Here is a 9934-nt window from a genome sequence, read left to right as displayed (position 1 = left end):
TCGTGTACTACAATGTAATTCATCTGATAATTTGCCAAATGCCAAGGATCTGTTCTGTAGTTGTCAATGGGCCAGATTTTTTTTCCATATTATTATCAGAAAAATGCCTATCTGTGATTTGAATTGGATGATGAGTCAAAGTTTTATTTGACTATTAATACTCATGTGGATCTCACATTGGTGCAGTCACCAGCAGCAGAAGGAGGACCTCAGCAAGACATCCTCCGAGTTCAAGTGGAGACAAGCATCCAGCAAAGGGCAGTGATGATGCTGATTGACGATTGGAATGAAGATTTGCATTGGTGCAGTCATCAATACCAAAAAGGAGTTTGAGGAGGTAATGGTGTCAAGAGACAGTTGCTCGGGGCACATTGTAGCTATGAGAAGAAGCAGGAGGGACGTCACAGGAAGGCTGTGACCTGATTTGCTGGTAGGAAATCTACACTAAATTTGATAAAGAACACAGCCAAGAAATATCAATAAATGTAATTAACTCAATAAAGTAGAAATGGCTGGGCAGGTGATGTGTTGTAGCTATATGATGTGGGAGCTAGCTGATCCCATTGTGAACTGCAGCAAGTGTTGGTTGGTCAAGGAACTTCAACCGAGAGTTGATGAGCTAGAATCTGAGCTTCAAACACTGTGGCACATCTGGGAGGGGGAAAAGTACCTGGACGCTTTGTTTCAAGAGTCGGTCATACCTGGTAGATTAAATACTTCAAATTTGGTCAATGGCCAGTGACAGCAAGGGGTGACTGCAAGTGAGGCAGGTAGAGGGATCCTGCAGTCAGGAACAGTGGAGCCTCAGCTCTTGACCTTGTCCAGCAGGTATGAGGTACTTGCTCCCTGTGCAGATGAGGAAAAGGGCTACAGGGAGGATAAGCCAACTGATCACTGTACCGTGGCACAGGAGGTCATTCAAAGGGGGGGGGGGGGGGGTTAGCAAAAAAGACAAGTGGTAGTTGTAGGGGATTCTATAATTAGTGGAACAGTAGTATCCTTTGTAAGCAGGATTGAGAGTCCTGCATGGTGTGTTGCCTGCCCAGTGCCAGGGTAAGACATATCTTTGACCGGCTTGAAAGGATATTGGAGAGGGAGGGGGAGGATCCAGTTATTGTGGTCCATGTCAGAACCAACAGCATAGGCAAGACCAGGAAAGAGGACCTGTTCAGGGATTATCAGGAGCTAGGAACAAAATTAAAGAACAGGTGCTCAAGGGTTATAATCTTCGATTACTGTCGAGCCATTCGCAAATTGACATAGGGACACGAGAATAAGGGAAGTAAACATGTGGCTAAAAGACTGGTGTGGGAAAGAGAGGTTCCTTTTCATGGGGCATTGGCATTAGCATTGGAACAGGAGGGATCTGTACTCCACCTGAACCGAGCTGGGACCAATGTTCTAGCGAAAAGAGTAAATAGGCCGGTCAACAGGACTTTAAACTAGAAACTGGGGGGAAGGGAAGGGTAAAACATCCCCCAGTGGGGAACAAAGCAACAGGCTAACATCTGTAAGGGTAGATTCCACTATGTGGAAAAACATGAAAAGCATGATGGGAAAAGAGAACTCAGGAGAGGTTATTAAAGTCTCCAGCGCACACACAAATAGGACAGAATGTTTGGAAAGGGTTAGGAATCAAACTTCAAGCACACTGGATAAATGAGTGACAATGAGAAGAGGGACAGTTAATACAGGACTGAAGGTGTTATATCTGAATGCACACAGTATAAGAGAGAAGGTAAATGAGCTTTTGGAGCAGATCAAAATTGGCAGATATGACGTGGTGGGCATCATGGATACATGGCTGCAAGGGGATCAGGATTGGGGGGCTGAATATCCAAGGATATAAATCTCATGGAAAAAATAAGCAGGTGGTCAGAGGGGGTGAGGTCATCTCATTAGTAAGATACTAAATTAAATCAATAAGAAGAAACAAAGTAGTGTCAAATGGTGTAGAATCTGTGGGTGGAGTTGAAGAACCTCAGAGGTTAAAAAACCATAGTTGGAATTAGGGATAACAGGATGTAGAGCTGGATGAACACAGCAGGCCAAGCAGCATCAGAGGAGCAGGAAGGCTGAAGTTTTGGGCCTAGACCCGAAACGTCAGCCTTCCTGCTCCTCTGATGCTGCTTGTCCTGCTGTGTTCATCCAGCTCTACACCTTGTTATCTCAGACTCTCCAGCATCTGCAGTTCCTACTATCGTTGGAATTAGGTACAGGCCTCCAAAAAGTAGTCAGGAGCTGGGACGCAAGATACACCAGGAGATAGGAAAGGTGTGGAGAAAGGCAAAGTTACAGTGATCATGGGGCATTTCAATATGCAGGTGGACTGGGAAAATCAGGTTGGTAGTGGATTGCAAGAAAAGGAATTTGTGGAATGTCTACGAGATGGCTTTTTGGAGCAGCTTGAGGCGGAGCCCACTAAGGAATAGGCAATACTGGATTTATTGTTGTGCAGTGAGGCAGACTTGATGAGGGAGCTTAAGCTGAAAGAACCCTTAGGAGGCAGTGATCATAATATCATTGAATTTACTCTGCAATTTGAGAGGGAGAAGGTGGAATCAGAGGTAATGGTATTACAGCTGAATAAAGGCAAATCTTGAGGCATGAGGGAGGAGATGGGCAGAATTGAAGTGTAGCAGGAAAGACAGTGGAACAGCAAAGGCAGGAGTTTCTAGGAGTAATTCAGGAAATATAGCAAAAATTCATCCCTAGGCAAAAGAAGCATGGTACAGGGACGATGAGGCAACCATGGCTGACTCGGGGAGTCAGGGATAGCATAAAAGCAAAAGAGAAAGCATAAAATAGTGTGAAGGGCAGTGGGAAACCAGAGGGTTGGGAAGCTTTTGAAGACCAACAGAGGGCAACAAAAAAAGAAATAAGGAGGGAAAAGATTAAATATGATGGTAAACTAGCCAGTAATATTAAGGAAGACTGTAAGAGTTTCTTTCAATATATAAAGGGCAAAAAAGAGGCAAAAGTGGACATTGGACGACTGAAAAATGATGCTGGAGAGATAGTAGTGGAGGACAAGGAAATGGCTGAGAAACTGAATAATTACTTTGCGTCAGTCTTCACAGTGAAAGACACAAGTAATATTCCAAAAATTTGAGAGAGTCAGGGGGCAGAGCTGGGTATGGTAGCCATAACCAAGGAGAAGGTGCGAGAAAAACTGAATGGCCTGAAGGTGGATAAATCAGATAGGATCAGTTGGACTACACCCCATAGTACTTGAGGAGATAGCTTAAGAGACATTGGAGGTGTTAGTGGTGATCTTTCAGAAATTGCTAGAGTCAGGGAGGGTCCCAGAGGACTGGAAAATTGCTAACGTGACACCCCTGTTTAAAAAGGCAGAAAGGCAAAAGACGGAAAATTACAGGCTGATTAGCCTAACCTCGGTCAGGGTAAGATTTTAGAATCTATTGTGAAGGATGAGAATGTATTGTAAAATAGGGCAAAGTCAGTGTGTCTTCATCAAGGGGACTTCATGCCTGACAAATGTGTTAGAATTCTTTGAGGAAGTAACAAGCAGACTAGACCAAGGAGAGCCAATGGATGTTATCTACCTGACTTCCAGAAGGCCTTTGACAAGGTGCTGCACAGGAGGCTGCTGAGTAAGATATGTGTTAGAAGCAAGGTGCTAGCATGGATGTAAGATTGGGTCTCTGGCAGAAAGCAGAGAGTGGGGATAAGAGGGTCTTTCTCAGGATGGCAGCAGGTGACAAGTGGTGTTCTGCAAGGGTCAGTGTTGGGACCACAAGTTTTCACTTTGTACATTATGATCTAGATGAAGTAACTGAGGCCATTCTGGCTAAATTTGCAGACGATACAAAGATAGGTAGAGGGACATGTAGTATTGAGGATGTGGGGAGGCTGGAGAAGGTTTTGGACATGTTATGGAGAGTGGGCAAAGAAGTGGCAGATGGAGTACAATGTGGGAAAGTGTGAGGTCATGCACTTTGGTAAGAAGAATAGGAGCATGGACTATTTTCTAAATGGGGAGAAAATTCAGAAGTCTGAAGTGCAAAAATACTTGGGAGTTCTAGTCCAGGCTTCTCTCAAGGTTAACTTGCATGTGGAGTCAGTAGTTAAGAAGGCAAATGCAAGATTGGCATATATTTTGAGCGGACTTGAATATAAAAGCAGGGATGCACTTCTCAGGATTTATAAGGCTCTGGTCAGGCCACATTTGGAGTATTGTGCACAGTTTTGGGCCCCATATTTCAGAAAAGATGTACTGGCCCTGGAGCAGGTTCAGAGGAGGTTCACAAGAATGATCCCAGGAATGAAAAACTTAACATATGAGGAACGTTTGAGAACTCTGAGTCTGTACTTGATGGAGGTTAGGAGGTTGAGGGGGGATCTAATTGAAATTTACAGAAAACTGAATGGCCTGGATAGAGTGGATGTTGGGAAGATGTTTCCATTGGTAGGAGAGACTAGGATCCGAGGGCACAGCCTTAGAGTAAAGGGAAGATCTTTTAGAACGGAGATAAGGAGAAACTTCTTTAGCTAGAGAGTGGTGAATCTATGGAATTCACTGCCACAGAAGGCTGTGGAGTCCAGGTCATTGAGTACATATAAGACGGAGTTTGATAGGTTCTTGACGTCAAAGGGATCAAGGGTTACAGGGAGAAAGCTGGAGGATGGAGTTGAAAAACTTATCAGCCATGATTGAATGGTGAAGCAGACTCGATGGGCTGAATGGCCTAATTTCTGCTCCTATGTCTTATAGTCTTATGGGTCTATTTCAGTTTAACAGGCTGCCATTTGCTGTTTTTTCAGCAGTAATGAATTTAATTGAGGATAGTGGATGGGAGGAGAACATACGTCTGGATGTGGTATTCTTGTCAAGGTGGCCGAAACAGCAGAGGATGATCCGACCTCAGCACCCCCACCATCCCTCCCCGCCCACCCATACCACTACCCTATGACTGAACATGAAGTATCCCAGATTGTCACTAATCTCATCTCTTCTGGAAATCTCCCCTCTGTAGCTTCTCACCTTTTAGCCCTCCAGCACTGCAAAGCTACCTTATACCTTAGTCCCAAAATCCACTAACTGCACTGCCCCGCTGACCCAACAATTCAGCATGTTACCGCCCCACTGAACTTATTTATTCCTTCTTGCCTCTATTTTGTCTTCCTTGTTTCGTCTCCTCTCACTTACATTAACAGGGGCAGACTGGGCTATTAGGATAGAGGCCAATGTTGTGTTCTATTGCTTGGGGCTTGCTATGTGTCTCTGTTGACTGTTCACTGATTTATGATTCGTTAAGCCTGGATGTGGTAACTTAGAATGGAGTAACTAAATTAAGGCTACTGCTGTAAGCATGAAACTAACATTGTAAAATATTTTAAGTGAGGTTTGGGACATCATGTTGTGGCTGCATAAGACATTGGTTAGGCCACTATTGGAATACTGCATGCAATTCTGATCTCCCTACTATAGAAAGGATATTGTGAAACTTGAAAGCGTTCAGAAAAGATTTGCGAGGATGTTGCCAGGGTTGGAGAGTTTGAACTATAGGGAGAGGCTGAATCGACTGGGGCTCTTTTCCCTTGAGCATCAGAGGCTGAGGGGTGACCTTATAAACGTTTACAAAATCATGGTGGTGCATGGATAGGGTAAATAGACAAGGTCTTTTCCCCAGAGTGGGGAAGTCCAGAACAAGCAGGCATAGGTTTAAGTTGAGACAGGAAAGATTTAACAGCGATCTATAAGGTGCAATGTTTTTAGTCAGAGGGTGGTGCGTGTATGGAATGTGCTGCCAGTGGAAGTGCCAGAAGAACATTTGAAAGGCATCTGAATGGGCACATGAATAGAAAGGATTTAGAGAAATATGGGGCAAATTCTGGAAAATTGGTCTAGATTTATGTAGGATATTTGGTCGACATGGACGAGCTGGACCAAAGGGTCTGTTTCCCTGCTGTGTATCTCTATGATTGCTGAATACAGAAAAAATTGTGTATTGTCGCTGCATATTCCCAAAGCATAAATATAAAGGATCAGTTTTTTTTCATGTGATGTCACTGGAAAAGCCAGCATTTGTTGTATATCTGCAATTTCGTTTGAACTAAGTGGCTGAATCACTGGTCCAGTGATATTAGCACTATGCCACCATCTCTCCTATTTCAGGATCTGACTGAAGAAAAGTGAAGATTGCTCTGCATCTTTGGAAGAAGGAAGATTCTGATCTGGCCAGGGCCACTACATCCCTATGCCAAGCTTCGCTAAAATTGAATAATGCAAACACTATTCAACCTGCTTATTTTTAACGTATGGTTTGTCCACTCCTGAGTTTCTTTATGATTAATAATGGCAGAAAACAGGGTAATTTAAAACTCTCACCGCTAATTATCTTCCACTTTAAGAAAAGATGAAGTAGCAACCCATGTTAATTTTAATGAATTTGTTTATTTGAAAAGTCGCAACTTCAGAATGCACAGAAGACTTAAAGATAAATGAACCAAGAGTGCAGTAAGAAAGAAATGATTCCTTGCATGCTACACAAAAAAAAACCTCTTAGTGACCAAATGTTTGGTATAAATTACAGTACTGAAAAGATGCAGTCTTACATAAATATATACTCCGTCACTTTTACAGAGTCTCGATGATACCGAAAGGCAGCGTAAATAGCTGATCTAATTACAAGTTTTGGCCTCCCATGTTGCAAAATTAGTCTGTAAAAATAGGAATTTTCTCATCCTATATAACTTTCCAAAAGTTTGCTATTTGTTTAAAAATTACGGTTATGTCAAAGATGGCTCATGAAAGTTTCTAACTTTGAAATGTCTTTGAAACCAAATGAATTGCAAAGTCTTGTTTGCTTTTATTTGGCATAAAAATTACGTAGAAACTAATGTGTTAGACTGTAAATTGATTTTTTTACAAAATTATGGATCCTTCACAACTCATCTTGTCAGCTGTATTAACCCTAAAACTGAAAGTGGTTTCTTTCAGATGCAGCACAAGAGTTAAGATCAGCAGCTGACTGTAAACGTTATTAAAATGTCACAGCTGGAAGAATTCAAAGCTCCCGAATTCAGAACATCCCAAAACCATTGAAGTACCTCTGCAATTTAAATTTTGGCAGATGTAAGGAGCACCACTTCAGCACCTTCTAGATAAATGTGATTGACTGTCAAGTGCTAATGATAGCAAATACGTTTAGATATGCTGAGACACTGTTCTACTATTCTAGCATATACGAACTTCTAAATACGATGTTGTAATCAAATGGGATTAGTTGCAAGATTGGTGCATTTCTGTCATGAAAATTGTACTACCCATTTTATTTTATTTTTAGCACAGTAGACCAGAGCTTGCCTGTTTGAAGAAATATCATGTTTTTACTGTCAGCTATGACCCTGGTAACACTTGGAGCTGATCTTGCTGACTACTAAACATTACAGGATGGTTAAAATATACTGCAGTCCACTACAGGGACAACTCAAAATATCCTGACTGACAAACATAAACATTAATATATAGAATTCAAACTGAAAGAACTACAGATGCTGTAAATCAGGAACAAAAACAGAAGTTGCTGCAAATGCTCAGCAGGTCTGGCAGCATCTGTGAAGAAAAAAAATCAGAGTTAACATTTCAGGTCCAGTGACCCTTCCTCAGGCCCTTCCATTCTGAGGAAGGATCATTGGACCTGAAAGGTTAATTCTGATTTTTTCTTCACAGATGCTGCCAGATCTGCTGAGCTTTTCCAGTAACTTCTATTTTTGTTCCTTAATATATAGAAACCTTGGGGGAGAGGAGTTTACAGTTTCCAGTCGTTAAGCAACAGATTCATTCTTTAATAACTGAGAAAAATAATCAAGTCAGAAATAGAAGCATTGCATAAGTTTGCTGTGACTTCAGTTCATTATCCTTGATTAATAATTCTGTAACCACTAAATCAGCAAGAATTGGAGGTGAAGAGTATGATTCAAAGTAGACAAAGCCCAGATGTTCTATTACCAGTCTCTGATCTTAAAAATGTGTTTGAATGTTATTCCCTCCACCTGCCCAACTGCTGAATTATTTTAACTTTCCCTGTCAATGGGAAGAAATGTATTCTCCCCATACTGGAACTTTGTCTTGTGTTGATCTTGGCTCAGTAAGGTGGAAAATGCTCTTCCTGCTATGAATGTTTTTTTTGTAATATTGTACAATATAGTTATCTCAATATCAGTTTGCCCATTCAGCAATTTTATACACACCTGCCATATTTCTATTGGCACATTCAAAGGCTCAGTAAATTGGATTCACCAATAACACATTTGCCAATATCAATATGATATGTACATAGACATTTGGATAAACAATATACTTATATATCTCCATAAATATAACTCTGCATTGCTGGCACTACATAAATGGCCTACGACTAACTTTGGTGTAACTTGTTTGTAGTTGCTATACTAATGTATGAACTTTAAAGACTATTTCATGTCATAATTTTAAAATGATTCTTAGCCCACTTGATAATCATTTTATGTTGTATAAATATATCTTTGATCACAAATGGAAATATTAAATTCTTTAAATTGACTTAAAGAGACTCTTTAGGATCTCTGTATGAGAAAGAATATGGGCAGCTCTTCAGAATTATAACCACACTGTATGAAAGTTTTATTGATGCTCTGCTCATCCTATGATTTCTTGTAAATTTGTTAGATAATTTAAAGTTTCATTCAGGGAAGAATTGATTGATCACCTGAAAGTTGATTTGTGGTGTGGCTATAATTATTTGAATTACAGTCCTATGTTACTTAGAAAATGCTTCTGTGGCTGAGTTTTCATTCTCAATAAGCTTATTTCACAATTATATCAGATCATTGCAGTTACATTGATTTGGATAAAAAACTTAGAGATGATTGAAAACAATCTTTACAATCCCACATTTTGGAGTTGCATCCCAGAAGACTTGACAGTAAACACCTTAACCCTCAACTATTTTTAAAATACTGACAAAATTAAATTATTTGAATTTCATTGTCAATGCAGGCTTCATAGATGAACAGTGCTACAAAAATGAGTCTGCAAGATTAACTCCCTGCTATTTTATTATGGTCATATTTTTCTAAGTTTGAAGCTGCTTTAATTTTGCATTAGGACATTTAAAGAAAAGGTTAAGTCATGCATTTTCTGAACATTTTAAAAGATCATTATTGGGTGAATATTTCTGAAATAAGGCAGACTTAAAATTAGGACAAAGACTTAAGTTACTATACATTGTTTATGGTGCTGTATGCATGTATCACAATGTTTACGAAGGATGACCTTTGCAGTATCTATGGAATGTTTTGCCATCTGTGAAGTTGCTGATGACCACTGTGTTGACATGACTTGGCTCAATCAGAAAAAATAACCAAATAGTTGAAGAAAGATACACAGACCTGTTTCCCTTCACACAGTATCATGGATTTTGTAAAGTATCTTTCCATTACCAAAACTTAGGCCTGTGGAAGGGTGACATTAATGTCTTCATAGACTAATGCTTATAAAGCCCTATTTTGATTATGTATTTATATGTAAATTTTTATAATTGGTTTGAATCATTTTTCTGGTTTCATGAATAAGGTAATTTTTTAACCTGTAATTGAATTGTTGAGTGCTAGAAACTAACTTTGTGATTTGATTTAGCATTGCCTCTATTTATTATCCAGTTTAAAGTGATGTTTCAAAATGTATTGTTTCATTTTGTAAGTTAGTTTTGATTGTTTGCATTTCACTTTTAAAGGAATGTTGATAAAATGTTAGTCTGAAATCATGTTTCATATACAATATTTTTATACATTAATATTAGTATACATGAAACTATCCAAATTCTTTCAAGTACAATACTAGTAAACCAGCTCAAGCAGAATCAGTTGTTAGAAAAGGGTTTCAGTAATAAAGAGTGACAAGAGGCTGAGTTCCGAAAGTAGTATTTGC

This window comes from Rhincodon typus, chromosome 14 (assembly GCF_021869965.1).
Source record: "Rhincodon typus isolate 14 chromosome 14, sRhiTyp1.1, whole genome shotgun sequence".
Classification (NCBI taxonomy): Eukaryota; Metazoa; Chordata; class Chondrichthyes; order Orectolobiformes; family Rhincodontidae; genus Rhincodon; species Rhincodon typus.
The sequence above is the reverse complement of the archived record's forward strand: the minus strand, read 5'-3'. Positions refer to the sequence as shown.